This window comes from Capra hircus, chromosome 1 (assembly GCF_001704415.2).
Source record: "Capra hircus breed San Clemente chromosome 1, ASM170441v1, whole genome shotgun sequence".
Taxonomy (NCBI): domain Eukaryota; kingdom Metazoa; phylum Chordata; class Mammalia; order Artiodactyla; family Bovidae; genus Capra; species Capra hircus.
This window is the reverse complement of record NC_030808.1, coordinates 120,707,975-120,731,152: the sequence shown is the minus strand read 5'-3', so window position 1 is coordinate 120,731,152 and position 23,178 is coordinate 120,707,975.

Sequence of the window (23,178 nt, the reverse complement as noted above, 5' to 3'; positions counted from 1 at the left end):
AACTTTCCTAATGTGAACCAGGAAGAAATAGAAAATCTTAACAAACCCATCACAAGCACAGAAATTGAAACTGTAATCAGAAATCTTCCAACAAACAAAAGCCCAAGACCAGATGGCTTCACAGCTGAAATTCTACCAAAAATTTAGAGAAGAGCTAACACCGATCCTACTCAAACTCTTCCAGAAAATTGCAGAGTAAGGTAAACTTCCAAACTCATTCTATAAGGCCACCATCACCCTAATACCGAAACCTGACAAAGATGCCACAAAAAAAGAAAACAACAGGCCAATATCACTGATGAACATAGATGTAAAAATCCTTAACAAAATTCTAGCAAACAGAATCCAACAACATATTAAAAAGATCATACATCATGGCCAAGTGGGCTTTATCCTAGGGATGCCAGGATTCTCCAATATTCGCAAATCAATTAATGTGGTACACCATGTTAACAAATTGAAACATAAAAATCATTATATCAATAGATGCAGAGAAAGGCTTGACAAAATTCAACATCCATTTACGATGAAAACCCTTCAGAAAGCAGGAATAGAAGGAACATACCTCAACATAATAAAAGCTATATATGACAAACCCACAGCAAACATTATCCTCAATGGTGAAAAATTGAAAGCATTTCCCCTAAAGTCAGGGACAAGACTAGGGTGCCCACACTCACCACTACTATTCAACATAGTTTTGCAAGTTTTGGCTACAGCAATCAGAGCAGAAAAAGAAATAAAAGGAATCCAGATTGGAAAAGAAGAAGTAAAACTTTCATTGTTTGCAGATGACATGATCCTCTACATAGAAAACCACAAAGACTCCACCAGAAAATTACTAGAGCTAATCAATGAATATAGTAAAGTTGCAGGAAATAAAATCAACACACAGAAATCCCTTGCATTCCTATACACTAACAATGAGAAAACAGAAAGAGAAATTAAGAAAACAATTTCATTCACCATTGCAACAAAAAGAATAAAATACTTAGGAATATATCTACCTAAAGAAACAAAAGAATTATATATAGAATACTATAAAACACTGGTGAAAGAAATCAAAGAGGATACAAATAGATGGAGAAATATACCGTGTTCATGGATCAGAAGAACCAATACAGTGAAAATGAGTATATTACCCAAAGCAATCTATAGATTCAATGCAATCCCCATCAAGCTACCAATGGCATTTTTCAGAGAACTAGAACAAATAATTTCACAATGTGTATGGAAATACAAAAACACCTCGAATAGCCAAAGCAATCTTGAGAAAGAAGAATGGAACTGGAAGAATCAACCTGCCTGACTTCAGGCTCTACTACAAAGCCACAGTCATCAAGACAGTATAGTACTGGCACAAAGACAGAAATATAGATCAATGGAACAAAATAGAAAGCCCAGAGATAAATCCATGCACCTATGGACACCTTATCTTTGACAAAGGAGGCAAGAATATACAATGGAAAAAGACAATCTCTTTAACAAGTGGTGCTGAGAAAACTGGTCAACCACTTGGAAAAGAATGAAACTAGATCACTTTCTAACAGCATACACAAAAATAAACTCAAAATGGATTAAAGATCTAAATGTAAGACCAGAAACTATAAAACTCCTGGAGGAAAACATAGGCAAAACACACTCCAACATAAACCACAGCAGGATCCTCTATGATCCACCTCCCAGAATATTGGAAATAAATGCAAAAATAAACAAGTGGGACCTAATTAAAATTAAAAGCTTCCGCATAACAAGGAAACTATAAGCAAGGTGAAAAGACAGCCTTCAGAATGGGAGAAAATAATAGCAAATGAAGCAATGGACAAAGAATTAATCTCAAAATTATACAGGCAACTCCTGCAGCTCAATTCCAGAAAAAGAAACGACCCAATCAAAAAATGGTCCAAAGAACTAAACAGACATTTCTCCAAAGAAGACATACAGATGGCTAACAAACATGAAAAGAGGCTCAACATCATTCATTATCAGAGAAATAGAAATCAAAACCACAATGAGGTACAATTTCATGCCAGTCAGAATGGCTGTGATCCAAAAGTGTACAAGCAATAAATGCTAGAGAGGGTGTGGAGAAAAGGGAACTCTCTTACACTGTTGGTGGGAATGCAAACTAGTATAGCCACTATGGAGAACAGTGTGGAGATGCTTTAAAAAACTAGAAATAGAACTGCCATATGACCCAGCAATCCCATTGCTGGGCAGACATACCAAGGAAACCAGAATTGAAAGAGACACGTGTACCCCAGTGTTCATTGCAGCACTGTGTATAATAGCCAGGATAAGAAAGCTGTGGTACATATACACAATGGAGTATTACTCAGCCATTAAAAAGAATACATTTGAATCAGTTCTAATGAGGTGGGTGAAACTGGAGCCGATTATACAGAGTGAAGTAAGCCAGAAAGAAAAACCCCAGTACAGTATACTAATGCATATATATGGAATTTAGAAAGATGGTAATGATAACCCTGTATGTGAGACAGCAAAAGAGACACAGATGTATAGAACAGTCGTTTGGACTCTGGGAGAAGGTGAGGGCGGCATGATATGGGAGAATGACACTGAAACATGTAAATTATCATATGTGAAACGAATCGCCAGACCAGGTTCGATGCATGATACAGGGTGCTCGGGGCTGGTGCACTGGGATGACCCAGAGGGATGGGATGGGGAGCGAGGTGGGAGGGGGGTTCAGGATGGGGAACACATGTACACCCATGGCAGATTCATGTCAATCTATGGCAAAACCAATACAATACTGTAAAGTAAATAAATAAAACTGCAAAAAAAAAAAAAAAAAACACAAAACCTCATATTTTAGCCCAGACTGTAGCGGCCTGAGAAATTATGAGTAGATCTATTTTTCATGGTTCTAACAATAATACATGTATTCACATATATATTTCTTTTTCATCTGTATTTTGCTGAGCCATAAAATTGTTTTGCTAAAGTTTACTTCTGCTGCTCCTGGATAAAATGCATAATTTAACTATTGTCTAGACAAATATTTCCTATAAACTAGTATTATTTTATGAGGCCAAAGAATATTTGATTAATAGTATCAAAACCATTGTTCTGCTCCAGGCTACGTAGATATAGGCCACTCGGTGTAAATTTTTATCCTCTAAAACAGGGCAAAACAGATCTGTATAAAGTTGTTAGAGCCTCTTGTATATATAGTGCTACTGCTGGGAGGGATTGGGGGCAGGAGGAGAAGGGGACGATAGAGGATGAGATGGCTGGATGGCATCACTGACTCAATGGATGTGAGTCTGAGTGAACTCCAGGAGTTGGGGATGGACAGGGAGGCCTGGCGTGCTGGGATTCATGGATTCGCAAAGAGTTGGACATGACTGAGCAACTGAACTGAACTGAACTGAATGAAAGGTAAGAAAGAGGGTACAATTAAATAGTACCCTCAAGTGCAGTGATCAGTAATTAGTAGTCCTCATGACATCATGGATATAATTCAGGCAATGCACAATTATTTCAGTATATACAAGTATACCATTTTCAGTTCCAGGCTATGTCTATGAGAAAAAAATCCAAATAAATCATTTACATTTTACAATTTTATTTCTAAAACCCTGTTAACTTGCTGTTGTATATCCAATTAGCTTGTAGGAAAAAAAAGTGTCAATCCCATGCTTTACTTTTTTTTCCAACAAAGGAAAGGAAAGCCAAACAAGCAAATAGATAAGCAAATACAGCAAGTCTTAATCATTGCTAAAACCAGGCTTTGGGTATAGGAGAGCTCATTAGTCTCTTCTACCTTTGTGTATGTGTTTGAAGCATTTCATAACGAAGAATAGTTTACTGAATGTTTTAAATGCTGATTCTAAAACCATGTATTTTTAATATCTTAAAATAGATCCATCACACATCAACATGTCATTATTTTATATCACAGGGAATAACTTTTCTTTAAATTTCTCTTTTCACGTTGGCCAAGGACCTTATCATGTTCTATCTTTAACTTGGTGTTTTCCTAGATGCAATGGAAGATACCGTATATTTATGCTCCAATCAAGTATATGATGAATACCTCCTGTGAACCCCACAATATTCTGTTCCAAAATGGCCAGTTTTGTACCTCTATATTCTCAGAAATGAAATCCCTAACCTCAGTAATAGTACAGTTATTGTTCATCAGTGGGATGCATTTAAGAAGTTTGTCTGACATATGCTCTGGGCTTTCACAATCCCTGAAACATGGTGTAGCCACAGCCATTAAAGAACTATTTGCACAGAAGACAGCTCAAAGATAAGGGCCTCTTGTCATGGGAAGCTATTACACCACATCTCAGTGGTCACCCTAACTATATCCAAATACTTCTTCCCATTCAGTATCAATTCACCTGTGCTATGGTGCCACCACGCTTTGAGGTCTCAGCAGTATTACTCCCTATTTACCTAGAACAGATGCAGTTTATGCCTGGTTGTCTCCATATAATTATTAACACACCTCATTTTACGCAACCTAAACAATTCCCTGCATTCAAAGGAATTAACTATTCATCCTTTTCCATACATACCAAGATTTTTTTTCCTCTTTACCTTTGAACAATTTTTTTTTAATCTGAGTAGACTGTATCCCATGCCTAGAACTGCCATCTTTAGCAAATAAAAATACAAATATAACTGGAAATGTTCTATCTCAAACAATAACTTTTAGTATAAGTATGTACCAAATAATTCATGAGACAAATGTTAAAAAAATTATCTGTTGTTTATTTAAAATTTAAATTTAACTAAACACACTATACCTTTTGTGTGTTTATAGGTTGTTTTTATTTATTTATTATTAATTTAATTTAACTGGAAGCTAATTACTTTACAATATTGTGGTGGTTTCTGCCACACATTCACATGAATCAGCCACGGGTGTACATGTATTCCCCATCCTGAACCCCTCTCCCATCTCCCTCCTCATCCCATCCCTCAGGGTCATCCCAGTGCACCAGCCATGAGCACCCTGTCTCATGTATCAAACCCAGATTGGCAATCTATTTCACATATGGAAATATACATGTTTCTATGCTATTCTCTCAAACCATCCCACACTCGCCTTCTCCCACAGAGACCAAAAATCTATTTTTTATATCTGTGTCTCTTTTGCTGTCTCATGTATAGGGTCATCATTATCGTCTTTCTAAATTGCATATATATGCATTAATATACTGTACTGGTGTTTTTCTTTCTGGCTTACTTCACTCTGTGTAACAGGCTCCAGTTTCATCCACCTCATTAGAACTGATTCAAATGCATTCTTTTTAATAGCTGAGCAATATTCCATTGTGTATATGTACCACAGCTTTCTTATCCATTCGTCTGCCAATGGACATCTAGGTTGCTCCCATGTCCTGGCTATTGTAACAGTGCTGCAATGAACACTGGGGTACACGTGTCTCTTTCAATTCTGGTTTCCTTGGTATAAACACACTATATTTTATCTGGTAACCCAAACACACTCCAATCTATTCAACATATTTTCAAGGCATAACTCACATGCTTTTCCTCTTTGAAATCTTCATTAAAGCCTTCTTTCTTTCCATGGTGCCTCCCAGAGCAATTTTACTGTGTCTTTAATAATATCTCATGTTTTCCATAGAATCAAAATTACTCAAGTAACATAACTCTTCTATTCCTTTTTATGTGACTTGAGGATAAGAACTGAAATTAACTTATTTTTTTCTCTCATTAATCACCTATTGACATATACTAACAATCAATAAGTATTTTTAAGGTCTAGGAATAAGTGTTATAGTGATTTTAATTGAACTTAAACTAGTAAATTGTTTTAATTACCTGGGATTATTTTTTTTAAGTTTCCTTAAATGGCTAAACAGCTGTTCACAAGGACAGTTAATAAACACATTTGTCCATTTCAGAATGAAAAATACAGCTATTAAATTGACTCTAAACCATAAATGTACTGCCTTTTGTAGGAGGCTGATAGCAGGGGAGGCTATGGGTGTGAGGGGCAGGAGGTATATAGGAATTCTGTATTTTCCACTCATTTTTGCTGTGAACCTGAAATGATTTTTTAAAGTCTATTTCAAAAATTTTACAAAACAGGTCAATTTGAATTGAGCTTAAAAAATTACACATATTATTAAAAAATTCCTAAAATAACAAATGCAAGCTAGGTAATGGATAAAATTCTTTTTAAAATTTTTATTGGAGTATAGTTAATTTACAATGTTGTGTTAGTTTCAAGTGTACAGCAAATTGAGTTATACATATTCTCATTCTTTTTTAGATTCTTTTCCCATATAGGTCATTACAGAATACAGAGTAGTTCCCTGCACTATACAGTAGGTCCTTATTAATTGTCTGTCTTATATATATATATTAGTGTTACAGATCAATCCCAATTTCCCACTTTACCCCACCCCTTGCTTGACACAGACATTATTAGAAGTACTATATTTTCAAAACTAATCTTGAAGAGATTTGAGCAGCCCTATCTTGAAAACTGAACAAAAATCCTTTATAATGTCAGATTTTATTTAGCTATAGAATTTTCAAATTAATGCAAAGCATATTAGTCCTATCCACTTCTAGTTTTCTGACAGATAACTCTCTTTCAATGTGCTATGTTTTTTAAAGATATTATTAGAATCCCTCTTCTGCTAAGAACTGGACCAAATGCAAATTTAATCCCTGAGATATGAAGGTCAGTTATGAAAATAATTTTAGTATTACTTATTTTCTTACATAGATTTGGTGTACTTGTTTAGGAGAAATATAATGAAACAAATTAATTATTGCTAACTTTCACACTTCTTCCAAAGGACAGAAATAATCACTTTGTTGGTTAAATTATTTTCATAAAAATGTATCTTACTATAAAAATTTCTTTTTTTCTAGTTCTTAGGATCACTCAGTTTATTCACTGTTCATCAATAATTTATTGAAGATCTACTAGCTATATTTTAGTATTTGGATTTTATTTTACACTAAATTATTGTCTCCTTCATACACTCCAAAAAGGCAGATTTAAAGGTTTCTGAAAACAAAAATATCTAGAATTAAAAGTTCAAGCTAAAATATTTTCTTGGAGAAAATAGTGAGTATGTGCAGTGCTACATCAAATTGAAAACATAATTTCAATCCACTTTTGGTTAAACAATTTTACCTTTCATTTTAAAGCAGTCTATAAGACCTTTTATCACAGGTTGAATCAAAACATGCTAAAAGCAAAAAGTCATTTTCATTTTGACAAAAATTAAGTGGTTCTATTGTCCCCAGGGATGTCATCACCCTCTGCCAATGAACAGCTTTCAGGGTTGTAAATGAAGTATATGGACCCCAGACTAGTCAACCACATCAGTTGAATCAACCCTGGTAGTCAGTGGGATGCTGATGTCATAGTCAGACCACAGTCAGAGCCACAAAGATAATGTGCCAGCTAAAGAAAGAAGACAAACACAACAGTGTCTTTCAGCCTATGATAGGGGAATTAAACAAGATGTTATTCCCAAATTCTATTGTTCCTACTGAAAACCAGATTTTAGGCCTGAGCTTCACATGGAGAAAGAGAATTAGATTTAATAAAAATTTAAATAAATTTCCTTCCTAACAAAATTGTAAATAAATATATGTACAATTGAAAAACATGATGGCAATTTTATTTTTTACTGTTACTGTAGCCTCCACAAATATTTCACCATGACAATTTGACAGCCATAGTATTTTGCTAATTTCTAAATAAGTTGGAAGATAAAGTGATTTACGGTGAATATAATTGATCATCCCCTCACTACCACATAAATAGTATTTGTTATAAAAGTTTAAAAGCCACATTTGTGCATTAAATTATTAAAGCAAGTATAATGCTTCCACACTGTATTGTTTTGCAAGGGTTAGCGTGGAATCTTCACCATTTATCATACATGTACTTCTGTCTTTTTCCTACTCAGAAGCACAGCATGAAAAAACTTCATTTCACATTGAAACATCACTATGTGGAACAGTGTGATGAAATGAGACACAGGAGGAGTTATACTCCGGTAAACAGTTGGTCTACGGGAATGATAGCATTTTATGCTGAGACTGATATATCAATTTTAAGTCCTAAGAGATGACTGATCTGAAAGCCAGAATGTCACCAGTGATGAAGTATACGCATGTGAAAAATTACAGGTAACGTGACTAGGCCTGCTGAGAAGTCTCTCACCCAGACCTGCTTTACAAACCAGCACAGAACGCCAGGACCCTCCTCCAGTGATGCCTCCTGATTAATTATTTCATATCGCTGGTTGACGAAATGCTTTCGTGTTGTCATGGGCATCTAAAATGTGTCACTAAATAATCCAAGTTCAATGATGTTGTAAATGTGACCGGAAAGATATTTCACAGATTGCATGTTGATATGAAGATATTTTCTAAAACGTAAAAAAAAAAAAAAATAGAGATGGGAGGTTTTCGGAGCAAAACTGTTTTCTCTCGACAACCTAAAAATTCACAACACTGTTTTCCTTGGCTCAAATAAAAGAGGCAGCCCCTAGTTTTGTTTGATCTCACATTGTCAAAGTGAAAACTATTTCTCACTGTATACGTAAACTGTGGAAAGATTTTTAAAGTATTTTCTTTATTAAAATAAGAGGCTGCAGAGCTACTGCTGGAAGCCATAGTCACCTGGATATAAACTAGCACTTAGGACACCATCCAAGTAAAAGATATATGCTGGAAATAGGGTCTTGATTTTTTTAAAAATCTTATACGTTTTATCCCAATAAAAATATTAGGAATTGCAAATCTAAGGATTATAAAATAATGGCTTCTGGATAGACATGGGGAAGTTCTCTGTGCCTCAGTTTTCTCATCTATAAAATGGAAATAATAATAATCCTAGATGGCTGTGAAGATTAAATAACACATGGCAAATGCCATGTAAAGATTTTCTGCTATTCATTGTATTTCATATTGTCATTGTAGGAATATAATACATTCTTTCAAAATTGGTATTTCTACAGGTAGTAACATGTTAACATAGAAAAAATTTTTCAATGGGATGGTATAGGACAAAGGATTATGGCAGATGGCATGACACAAAGATGAAAAACAGATACGACAAAATGTTCTCTACCGAGCCCTGCCCACCCCCAGTCAATATTTGAGGGAATCTTCTGTCTAGGAACAAGAAAAGAATTTAGAACCAGAATTTCTGTAATTTTTACTCCTAACAGGAAAGTCATAGAAGTTCTGAGCCTCAGTTTTCTTATCTAAAATGGGAATCATACTGCCCTTTTAACAAATATGTTACAAATTTTAAATATAATGAAAATCTGAAAACATTGAGGAGGTATAAAAATAGATTCTCTGTACTACCATTTGCCAATATAATCTATAATTATTATAATCAAAATCTTTTGCATTGACTTCATAAAACATGACTACCTCATATGAGATACAGTACTGCCAGTAATATCATAGAAAACAATAGAGGGAAAATTAATTCAAAAGTAACTGTATAGAACTTCAAAACACCTACTTAAAATGTATGACTACAACAAAGACTTATAGGACAAAAAAGTAACTGTATTTTTTTTAAGAGGCTCTTCAACAATTTGGTTTGACTATTAAAGGGACTCAAAATATTAGGGTCCTTGCCAAAATCTGTGCAGTCAAAAATTGCTTCTTTTAAAATTTTTTCAGAGCTTTCACCACTGACTTCTATCTTCAATGTCCAATCCATAGTGGCACTTACATATTTTTTTTCAGATATAGTTGCCTCCAACTGTCATATTTTCAAAACTATCATACTTTCTTGATAGTTTCATCCATTATTTAATGCTTAGAAACTCCATCCTTACTCAGATCAATTGTTCACATATATGTTCTTCCTCAAATAATAAATTTTCATATTTTTACCTAGCATTTCTCTGAAATTTATTCTGGAATATAGTAGGAGGATAATCCCGTTTTATTTTATTATTTAACTGTTCCTATGATAGTTATTGAATAGGCTTTTTTGAGTCAAAGAAGAAAGTAATACACTCATAAAATTGAATAGCTGAAAGTAGAGTTGAGAATCGTATTTTGGTTGAGGAAAGATGGGAAAAGGATAAAGGTAATTTGGGAAGTGGAAACTTGGACTCATCACAGACTTGAGTGTAGAAGCAAGAGACAGAAGGAAAGAGCAGGCTTCCCAGAGAGCTGGGAAAGAACCATAGTTGGGAATATAGAGTTTTCATATTATGAAACTTCACTTGGGCCAGCCTAAGGAGGGGACAAGGAGTAAGTCTTTCTAGTGCTCTGATTCTCAGAAAACTTAGGAAAAAATAACTGAGTAAAGTTCTTGCCAATGGAGTTGTTCAATAAATGAGGAGGGGGATATGTCACAGTAATCAGCCCACACCTCACAGTAATCTTGGCTTGAAAGGAAGTAACATCTGTTAAGTAATCCTACATAATCCAAGCACGTTTTAATACACGAGCTATGTAAATCACACACACACACAGACAAAATACATGTAATTATTCATTAATCTATCAGTATTTGTTCTCATTCCAAAAACATATTATTTGTTCTCCCTTCCCTGCCTACAAAGGATCAAAAAGTGAAATGAATTTGAAGCCTGGAAACATAAATCATGTTATCCCATTTCCTGAAATATACAAAGTTCATTATTCTTAGCGTTGGGCAACCATACTTCCAGACTTTTATAAAAAGTTATTTTTCCTAAATATAGCATATGAACATAAATTTATAAAATTAATACAGAGACATATAAAATTCAATCAGAGAAAAAAGAAAGAAGACCAGGACAGGACAAGGAATTTGGAATGCACAGAATGTACATTCCAAGAATGTACATGAAGACGATGTAAAACAAGAATGTACAGGCCACTTACTATAGGTCATGTACTTTACTCAAATTCCTGAGTTTTCAGAAAGAAGGAATGAAAATATCTCCCCAGTGTGTATTTGCGCTATTTTTTTTTTTTTTCCTGGCCATGCCACACAGCCTGTGGAATCTTAGTTCCCTGATCAGGGATTGAACTGCCCTTGACAGTGAGAGCACAGAGACCTAACAAATGAGTCACCAGGGAATTTCCATCTTCCTACTGCTCTTAAAGATGAAATGTTTTATGATTAAAAGAAGTAATTTTCCTAAGAACCCATAGAATATATTTATATCACAATGGAACTTTTCAATATTTTTAATCCCAAATGGCTATACAGAGGCCAAGCAGGAATCATAAATAACTAACTCTGCACTGGGCTTAAAATGGTAGAGTAGGGATTGTGATAAGCTTGAGAGTAGATGTGTTAACAATACTTAAGTATATATGTAAGTATGTATGTACGTCTCTTCAATGTTTGATTGATTTACTGGCCACACAAATCACACTTGCTCATGTACAGCCCTCAGTATATATAATTCCTATTATTATTGTATTTCTCTCCAAAGTGTTTCCCTATAAATTCTTCTCATTAACAAACATCATTCCTTAATATTGCTGTTCATGGAGCACTGTCAGTACAGTTCACTTCAGTCGCTCAGTCATGTCCGACTCTTTGCGACCCCATGAATTGCAGCACTCCAGGCCTCCCTGTCCATCACCATCTCCCGGAGTTCACTCAGACTCATGTCCATCAAGTCAGTGATGCCATCCAGCCATTTCATCCTCTGTCATCCCCTCTTCCTCCTGCCCCCAATCCCTCCCAGCATCAGAGTCTTTTCCAATGAGTCAACTCTTCGCATGAGGTGGCCAAAGTACTGGAGCTTCAGCTTCAGCATCATTCCTTCCAAAGAAATCCCAGGGCTGATCTCCTTTAGAATGGACTAGTTGGATCTCCTTGCTGTCCAAGGACTCTCAAGAGTCTTCTCCAACACCACACTTCACCACAGAATTCTTCGGCACTAAGCTTTCTTCACAATCCAACTCTCACATCCATACATGACCACTGGAAAAACTATACCTTGACTAGACGGACCTTTGTTGCCAAAGTAATGTCTCTGCTTTTCAACATGCTATCTAGGTTGGTCATAACTTTTCTTCCAAGAAGTAAGCGTCTTTTAATTTCATGGCTGCAGTCACCATCTGCAGTGATTTTGGAGCCCCCCCAAATTAAATCTGACACTGTTTCCCCATCTATTTCCCATGAAGTGATGGGACCAGATGCCATGATCTTCATTTTCTCAATGTTGAGCTTTAAGCCAACTTTTTCACTCTCCACTTTCACTTTCATCAAGAGGCTTTTTAGTTCCTCTTCACTTTCTGCCATAAGGGTGGTGTCATCTGCATATCTGAGGTTACTGTTATTTCTCGTGGCAATCTTGATTCCAGCTTGTGCTTCTCCCAGCCCAGTGTTTCTCATGATGTACTCTGCATATAAGTTAAACAAGCAGGGTGACAATATACAGCCTTGACTTACTCCTTTTCCTATTTGGAACCAGTCTGTTCCATGTCCAGTTCTAACTGGTGGTTCCTGACCTGCATATAGGTTTCTCAAGAGGCAGGTCAGGTGGTCTAGTATTCCCACGTCTTTCAGAATTTTCCACAGTTTATTGTGATCCACACAGTCAAAGGCTTTGGCATAGTCAATAAAGCAGAAATAGATGTTTTTCTGGAACTCTCTTGCTTTTTCCATGATCCACAGGATGTTGGCAATTTGATTTCTGGTTCCTCTACCTTTTCTAAAACCAGCTGGAACATCTGGAAGTTCACAGTTCACATATTGTTGAAGCCTGGCTTGGAGAATTTTGAGCATTACTTTAGTAGCATGTGAGATGAGTGCAATTGTGTGGTAGTTTGAGCATTCTTTGGCTTTGCCTTTCTTTGGGATTGGAATGAAAACTGACCTTTTCCAGTCCTGTGGCCACTACTGAGTTTTCCAAACTTGCTGGCATATTGAGTGCAGCACTTTCACAGCAGCATCTTTCAGGATTTGAAATAGCTCCACTGGCATTCCATCACCTCCACTAGCTTTGTTCATAGTGATGCTTTCTAAGGCCCACTTGACTTCACATTCTATGATGTCTGGCTCTAGGTGAGTGATCACACCTTCGTGATTATCTTGGTGATGAAACTTTAAAAAAAGATGTCATATGTTCTCTAGGTACATTATCACTTCCTTCTTAATGAAAGTAACACGTGTCAAGACAACTTGAGAAATTTTGAAAAGTGAAAAACCTGTAAAGATTTCATGATAGAAAAAAGTGGCAAGTATTATTTCCATTTGAAATAGGATTTTAGTTTTTAGGATAGATTTGAATGTTTGCCTAAATAAGTTGTTAAAGTTCTATCTAGTTAAAGGAAATACTAGCTGCAGCACAGAATTATACTTTATCAATATCCTGTTGACATTTTTCTAGAGCATATATGACATTTATTTATGGTGAATTAAAAATAAATACTGCACCACATGAAAGTTGATCTCCAAGTTTTCCAACAGTTGGATTGATGCTATAAATGATTTTTCTTAAAATATGTGTTAAACTTTCTCTATAAATATACACTATCTGAAAGAACAAAAGTTATACCTCAAACCTCTTTTATGTATTTTTTAAAATTTTATAGTGAAACATGACTCTGTACAGTTATATGAATTCTACCCCATGTTTAAGCTTTGAATAACCACTACCACCATCAGGATATAGAACATCACATGACCTCCCAATACTCCCTCATGTTACCTTCTTGCGTTGATACTCTGGTGTCACCCTCAATCCCTGACAACCAATGATTTGTTCTCTGTCACTATAACTGAGAATGTCGTATAAACGAAACCATACAGGATGTAAACCAAGACTAGATTCTTTACTCAATGAAATGACTGTATGATCCAGCCAAGCTATTACAAATATCAATAGTTCATTCACTTTTGCAGCTAAGTAATATTCCATTGTATGGATATACTATGGCTTATCTATCACCCACCAAAAGATATTTGATTTGTTTCTAGCTCTTGTGACTATGAATGCAGTTTCTATAAATATTCATGAGTAGGTTATATACAAACATAAGTTTCTATTTCTCTAGGATAAACATCTATGGATGGAACTGCTAGGTCACAGGGTAAATATGAGTTTGATAGTTCAAAAAAAAAAAAAAAACTGCTGAACTCTTTTCCAGAGTGGCGGCACCGTTTGCATTCTCATAAGCAATGTATAACAGTAGCTCTGCATCCACTGTGATTTGTACAATTTTAGTTTTGTTTTTCAAAATTATTTTGGATAATTTAGTTCCTTTCCTTTTCTAAACAAATTTTTAGAATCAGCGTGTTTATATCCATAAAAAACCCTGGTAAGATTTTGTTTGCATCGTCTGTAGATCAATCTGAGAAGTAACATTATGGAGTTATTCAAATCATGAAAAGAGCATGTATTCATTTACTGAAGTCTTTTTTTCTCTACCAGCCTCTTGTAATTTTCAGCATATAGGATCAGTGTATGTTTTTATTACATTCATTTCTAAGTATGTCATCTGGTGGGGAGAGGGACTATCCATAAATGATATCTCTTTTGTTTCCAATGGTCTATTACAAGTAAATAGGTTGTGGATGATATTTAACCAGAAACTTGGATAAATACACTTAGTTCTTGGAGTTTCTAGGGATTACTTGGAATTTTCTACTTCTGCAAATAGGAATAGTTTTCTCTTTCTTTCCAATTTGCATGTCTTTTCTTTCTCTTATCTTATTTGCACTGTTAAGACTTAGTACAACATCGAATAGGACAAGTGACAGTGGATATCCTTGCCTTCTTTCTTATCTAATGTGAAATGAAAGTGAAGTCGCTCAGTCGTGTCTGACTCTTTGATACCCCATGGACTGTAGCCTACCAGGCTCTTCTGTCCATGGGATTTTCCAGGCAATAGTACTGGAGTGGATTGCCATTTCCTTCTCCACGGGATCTTCCCAACCCAGGGATCGAACCCAGGTCTCCCGCATTGTAGACAGACGCTTTACCATCTGAGCCACCAGGGAATGAATTTTGGTCTTTCATCATTAAGCTTGGTGATATATGTAAACTTTCTATGAATGTCTTTTAGCACATTGAGGAAGTTCCTTTATATTCCTAACTTGATGGGGAAAATATTTTCATGAGTGGATTTTCCTAAATACTTTTTGTGAACAGTTAGTACAATAAGGTTATTTCACTTCTTTTTACTGTTAATTTGGCAGATTACATTTTGGATACTGAACTGGCCTTGCATTCCTGGAATAAACTCTACTCAGATATATGATTTATATATACATATATATGTATGATATTGTATGTACTTTTTTGGCTGAACTAAGGATGTTTGTCTAGGGTGCTTCTCTGGTGGTCTGTGAATGCTAAGCCACTTCAGTGGTATCTGACTATTTGTGACTCCATGAACTGTAGCCCGCCAGGCTCTATCCATACGATCCTCCAGGCAAGGATACTCGAATAGGTTGCCATGCCCTTCTCCAGGTGATCTTCCTGACCCAGGGATTGAAACCTCATCTGTCATATCTCCTTCATTGGCAGGTGACTTCTTTACCACTAGCGCCACCTCAGGTCTAGTGGTTAAGAATTTGCCTTCCAATTCAGGGGGCATGAGTGCCATCTCTGGTCAAAGAACTAAGACTCCACATGCCACTGGGCACCTAAGCCCATGCACCACATACGAGGCCCTTGTGCTGCGATAAGACAAGCCTGTGTGCTGCAGCTATAGTAGCCCTGCACACCACCACAAAGACCCAGAGCAGCAAGAATTGGGGAAAAAAAAAAAGGATGCTTGTCTATATTTATAAGAAAAAGTGAAAGTCGCTCAGTTGTGTCCAGCTTTTTGCGACCCCATGAACTGTACAGTCCATGGAATTCTCCAGACCAGAATACTGAAGTGGGTAGCCTTTTCCTTCTCCAGGGGATCTTCCCAACCCAGGGTTCGAACACAGGTCTCCCACATTGCAGGTGGATTCTTAACCAGCTGAGACACAAGGGAAAGCCATATACATAAGTGAAATTGTCTGTAATTTTCTTTTCCGTTAATGTCTGATTGTGCTATCAGGGTAAGACTGGCTTCATGAGTTGTAAAGTGTTTAACTCTTTTGTTTTCTGGGAGAGATTATGCAGAATTGTTATTTCTTTAAATGTTTGGTAGAATTTTCTAGTAAAACCATCTAAGTCTGAAATTTTCCTTATTGGAAACTTTTTTAAGTACAAATGTAATTTCCTTCTTATTATAGGACTATTTACATTATACATTTCATCACCGTCTGAGCTACCAGGGAAGCACAATTTATGGCTATATATTGGTAATATATAGTATTGAATGTCCAAGTATTTGGACATTTCCTATTATCTTTCTGTTACTGATTTCTAGTATAAGTTTGTAGGTTTAGAGAACATATTTTGATTCAATTTTTAAAATTTTGTTAAAATTCATTTTATAACTTGGGATATGATCTATTTTAATGAGTATCCATGTATACTTAAAAATAATTCATATCCTCTAAAACAGTCAAACTCATGTGAGCAGTAGAATGGTGATTCCTCATGGTTAGGGGGAGGAGGAAATGGAGAGATGTTGTCCAAAAGGCACAGAGTTTCAGTTATGCAAGATGAATAAGCCTCGGAGATCTAAGGTATAACATGGTGACTATGGTTGTCAATACTGACTTGTAATATTTGAAGTTTGCTAAGAGGGTAGATCTTAAGTGCTCTTACCTGCTGCCCACCCGCCCCCCCCCCCCCAGCACACACACACACAAAATAGTAGCTATGTGAGGTGATACAGGTTAGCTCAAATGTGGTGATCATTTTATAACTGCGTATCAAAACATCAAGCTGCACACTTTGAATATATATAATTTGGGGGACTTCCCTGGTGGTCCAGTGGTTAAGAATACACATTCCAATGCAGGGGATGTAGGTTCAATTCCTGGTCAGGGAACTAAGATATCATATGCCACAGAGCAAATGCATGCATGCTCCGTAACTACTGAGCCTATCCACTATGGAACCCAAGCAACACAACTAGAGAGAAGCATACATGCCGCAACAGAGAGAAGCCCACACTCTGCAAAGAAAGATCCATGTGCTGTGACTAAGACCTAACAGCCAAATAAATACAATATGTGTTTCTCAATTATACCTCAAAGCTGGGGAGAAAAGTTAGACTTTGTTTAAAAAAAAAAAAGGCTTTTCCACTATGATTAGGTAGATTGTTCTGTAAATATAAACTGGATGCAGTTTATAGTTGGTTAGTAGTGTCCACTTATCCATACTTAATTTTCTGAGAGAAAAGTATTGAAATCTCAAACTATAGCTACAGATCTGTCTATTTCACTTTCCATTCCTGTGAATTTTTGCTTCATGTATTTAGTAACTTTCTTAGATAAATTCATGTTTAATATTGTTCTATCTTCTTGTTGAAAGGACATTTTTAAGATTATGTCATAGCCCTATTTATTGCTGTTTATTTTCTTTGCTCTAAAGTCTACTTTCAGTTCAGTTGAGTTCAGTTCAGTCGCTCAGTCATGTCCGACTCTTTGCGACCCCATGAATCGCAGCACTCCAGGCCTCCCTGTCCATCACCAACTCCCGGAGTTCACTCAGACTCACGTCCATTGAGTTAGTGAAGCCATCCAGCCATCTCATCCTCTGTTGTCCCCTTCTCCTCCTGCCCCCAATCCCTCCCAGCACCAGAGTCTTTTCCAATGAGTCAACTCTTCTCATGAGGTGGCCAAAGTACTGGAGTTTCAGCTTTAGCATCATTCCTTTCAAAGAACACCCAGGGCTGATCTCCTTCAGAATGGACTGGTTGGATCTCCTTGCAGTCCAAGGGACCCTCAAGAGTCTTCTCCAACACCACAGTTCAAAAGCATCAATTTTTCAGCACTCAGCCTTCTTCACAGTCCAACTCTCACATCCATACATGACCACAGGAAAAACCATAGCCTTGACAAGATGGACCTTTGCTGGCAAAGTAATGTCTCTCCTTTTGAATATGCTATCTCGGTTGGTCATAACTTTTCTTCCAAGGAGTAAGCGTCTTAATTTCATGGCTGCAGTCACCATCTGCAGTGATTTTGGAGCCCAAAAATATAAAGTCTGACACTGTTTCCACTGTTTCCCGATCTATTTCCCATGAAGAGATGGGACCGGATGCCATGATCTTCATTTTCTGAATGTTAAGCTTTAAGCCAACTTTTTCACTCTCCTCTTTCACTTTCATCAAGTCTACTTTACTTGATATTAATAAACTACCTCAGCTTTCCTTTAGAGTGTTTGCATGTTATGCTTTTTTTCCATTCTTCACCTTTAACTCATCCAGATCATGGCTTTTGTTTGCAGACCTAGAATTTTATAGTATTCAAAATATTACATATATCAGTTGAAAATTATCCAGCATATGAAGAACCAGGAAAATTTCCACTCAAAGGAAAATGTCAACAGATGCCACCAACACAAAGCCAATTCAATCCAATGGCTAAGGCAGGGTTTTTAAACAAGTGAGTTTTAAATACACCATGAATGAATTAGGTTAAATATAAGGAGACCAACAATGAGCTCTTTACAGTTTTAAAAGGTTAATGAGCATGACTTCTAAGTTAGGTTTAGGAATAATCAGATTTAAGAGAAGAAGAATGAACTAGATTAATTTTTGGAGAACTAAACTCTTCTAAGTTTTGTACCAGAATTATATGATGAACAATAATGAAACAAATTTTACCTACTGTTCAAGATAGTATACTATTTTTTCTATGTATGTTAGAACAGAGATACATGGAATATATAACACAATATGATTTTTCTAGATCCCTCTTGAGTTTTACATATTGGAAGTTCCAGAGACATTTGAGAATTTTATGTAAATCTTGTATTCCATTGCAGAAAAAGATAATAAATAATATAATAATATAACATAATAAAAAGAATAATATAATATATATAATAATATATATAATATAATAAAAAAGAAAAGTGATAATTTTATATATAATAGTATACAAAAAGTGCAAATTTATAGATCTACATCTGGAGTTCATAGGCCCTGTGGTAAAAATTCCTGATTTTTTGATCACTGTCACTCAGATTTTTTTTTTCCGAATTTTTGAAAACTTTCATTTAAGTAAGGAATTGCGCACATATTCATGTACATAATACATCTTTGTTAAATAAAATTGAGTTACATGGCAAATATGTTTTACCAGAAAAGTATATTCATAAAAATTAACATCTTAATATAATTCTCTTTTATTATCTAAGTTTAAGATTTATTTTAATAAGGAAATTTAGAATATCTACTAAAAGTTTATATTACTTTCACAAAGACTTGCCGCATTTCAAGAAGTGAAAAGTCATACAAACCATGTAATAACCTTTTCAGTGAAAATAAAAACTAAAATTAGACATATATTATAAGGGAATGACAATGATAAATTCAAGATACTGGAGAGAGAGTTAAAGAGCCATTGCAGTGTTCAAAGTAATTTTTATGGTCAAAATGCTCATGGAGAAGAAAATAAAGAAGTTTGGGTGAAAAATGTAAAACAAATTACTGAAAAGAGTGAAGGAAGGAGGGAAAAAAAGAGTAATGGAAAAGAAAAAAAAATCAATGAAATTAAAAACTGACCAAAAAACAGTAAATTGATCATTAAAACTAAGTATTTAAGACCTACAGCATGAAGAAATTTTTCAACATAAACCAAAAAAAGTCATGAATTAATATATACATTTAAGGAAAATGAGCAAAACAGTGCTGAATTTAAAATCTAGAATAGAATACAGTAAAAGGCTTTATTCCTATAAATTTACAAATCTAAGCAGATTTGAAGTGCTATGATCTGATTCTGAAGGGAAAAGTAGGAAGAGTAGGGATCAACCTACTCCTTCAGGACTCAGCAGGCAAAGTCAGAGACAACACCTCGGGGAGCAGAAATGCCTGCAAAGATGACCTGACGGAATAGGCGGCAGGAGGATGGAGGAAGGCTAAGTCAGGCAAGAACAAGATGAGGGCTAGAATTGTTGCCAAGGGGCTAAGTAGAAAACTCTAGAGAGAGGGAAAAATGTCTATAGGAATTTTTTAGGAAGTATGTCTATTTGAAGAACTGTGTACAGCATTTACCTTGCCCTTTTAATAATAAAGAATTCTAATATTCTCAGATAATCTGAAATCACATCACTATTTCTATGACTATAATAGCATACACAGATGAGGCCAGAGGATTTAGTGGCTCTAGGTTTAGATACAAACGCGGGTAAACAACTAGATAAAGGATGAAAAGATATTCACCAAATTTAATGGTAATTAATTCTGGAAAACAGAACTAAAGTCTGTTTAATTAAAGTCTGTGGGAATGACAGGTGAATGAGAAAAGGAAATTTTTCAATTTCTCTATAAACACTATCTTAGTAGTTTTACAATGACAGTATAAACACACACACATATATATACATATATTATTTACATGTATTTTTAAAATAAAATTTTAGTATTTTAAAAAAGAAAAATCATTTTGCTCTCAATTTGAGATTTATATGGTTAATTTTTCCATAAACCATTACAAATTTTGCTCAGTGTCCACAAGTCATGCACTTACTCATTCATACATTCCAGTTTAAACTACAGTCCCATTTCACAAGATTATAATTTCATTAAGGAAAGAAGATACAAGGGTGTCCTGATTTGGGTGCTTTGTTTTTTTTTTAATAATCTAGTAATGAATAGCATAATGGTAAATATTTATGGGAATTTGGAGAAAACTAATTTGGGCCAGGATAAATTACTAAATGGTCTACTAAAATCATTGAGGAAGAATGAATAAGAAATTATTTTGGCGACAATGAAGAAGGAAGAAAATGTATTTGGAGAGAAAGGTGATGGAGATTTTCAAGGGTGGGGAACAGGCTAATATAGAGTAAAATCCAGACCTACTGGAGTAGAAGGCCCACAAGGAGGTGAAGTTAGAAAGACAGGCTAGAGGCAGAATCAAGAGGACCTTGAATTGAATTATTAATAGAAGCCACATAGAAGGAAAGAACTGTGGCTCTGAAGTCCCAGAAACTAGAGTTTCTATCCTTCCTGTGCCACTCATTTATGCGGTCTGGGACAAGAATCTCAAACTCCCTAAGCCTCAGAAAAATGAAAATAATAGTAAAGTTGAGTAAAGGTTAACTTTAAAAATACTTAAAGTATCAATACTTTGTAAAGTGATTTTCAGTGACTTGACAAATGTTATGTGTATTTCATAATTATTTTTGCCTGCATGACCTTTAGCTATTATCCAATAGGCCAGCAGTTTCCAAGTGGCATTCTATAGAATTCTACTGTTTAGACATTAAATGGGTTTTGTTCAAAGAAGAAAGTTCCTTATGCAGAAAATCGTGAGAAAATCTGAATTAAGTGATATTATTAGAAACTTTAATATGCTAATAGGCACTGATATTCCCCTTGAGGCAACATATCTAAAACTGTTGTTTTGGGGTTTTTACCTACAGAATTTTTGTTCCTCAGAGCACCTTTCAGAATTAGTATTCTGTACTGGGAACACTAAAGGCAATGAGACAGGACTGTAAGTCTTTGATAACAAAGTTGCATGAGATGGAAAATAGTGTTTAGTTAAATCTTGGTATTTCAGTTCAGTTGAATTCAGTCTCTCAGTGCTGCCTGACTCTTTGCGACCCCATGAATCGCAGCACGCCAGGCCTCCCTTCCCATCACCAACTCCCGGAGTTCACTCAAACTCAGGTCCATCGAGTCGGTGATGCCATCCAGCCATTTCATCCTCTGTTGTCCCCTTCTCCTCCTGCTCCCAACCCCTCCCAGCATCCGAGTCTTTTCTAATGAGTCAACTCTTTGCATGAGGTGGCTAAAGTATTGGAGTTTCAACTTTATCATCAGTCCTTCCAATGAACACCCAGGACTGATCTCCTTTAGAATAGACTGGCTGGGTCTCCTTGCAGTCCAAGGGACTCTCAAGAGTCTTTTCCAACACCACAGTTCAAAAGCATTAATTCTTCAGTGCTCAACTTTCTTCACAGTCCAACTCTTCACATCCATACATGACAACTGGAAAAACCATAGCCTTGACTAGACAGACCTTTGCTGGCAAAGTAATGTCTCTGCTTTTGAATATGCTATCTAGGTTGGTCATAACTTTCCTTCCAAGGAGTAAGCATCTTTTAATTTCATGGGTGCAGTCACCATCTGCAGTGATTTTGGAGCCCTTAAGAATAAAGTCTGACACTGTTTCCACTGTTTCCCCATCTATTTCCCATGAAGTGATGGGGACCAGATGCCATGATCTTGGTATCTCACCCAGGTTTAAAAAAATAGAGAAGGGAAGAGACAGGAGGATTTTGCAAAAAGTTTGACATTAGATGTCAAGAGCCTGGACCAAGATTATCTACTAGGAATTATAAAGACAAGGATAAGAGCAATGCAACAAAGAAATGTCATAGAACTTGGTGAATGACTGGGACAAGCATGAAGGGGAAAGAGTGAGGTAGAGGTAATGATATAATTTCCACTTAAAATAATTAGGACAGTGAGGATTTATTGACAGAAAGGAAAAACTGAAGGAGAAGGAGAGAACTTCAAAAATGATACAAATTTACAGCATTAGAACTTGGAATAACAGCAGGATTTCTCAATAAATATATGATGAAAACCACTGAAGAAACACAGTTGTACCTCCCACCCAAAAAAAGATTCACACTTAACACAATGACTGCCATAAAGTAGGTGCTCAATGAAAAATTAACTGTATTCAGAAATTAGAAAGGAGTTAGCACAGTTTGTTGCTGTTGTTCAGTCACTCAGTCTTTATCCGACTCTTTGTGACACCAAGGACTGCAGCACGCCAGGCTTTCTTGTCTTCACCATCTCCCAAGCTTGCTCAAACTCATGTCCGTCAAGTCAGTGATGCCATCCAACCATCTCATCCTCTGTCATCCCCCTCTCCTGCTTTCAATTTTTCCCAGCATCAGGATCTTTTCCAGTGAGTCAGCTCTTCACATCAGGTGGCCAAGGTATTGGAGTCTCAACTTCAGCATCAGTCCTTCCAATGAATATTCCAAGACTGATCTCCTTTAGGATTGACTGGTTCGATCTCCTTGCTGTCCAAGGGACTGTCAAGAGTCTTCTCCAACAGCACAGTTCAAAAGCATCAGTTCTCTGGTGCTCAGCCTTCTTTATGGTCCAACTCTCACATCCATACACAACTAC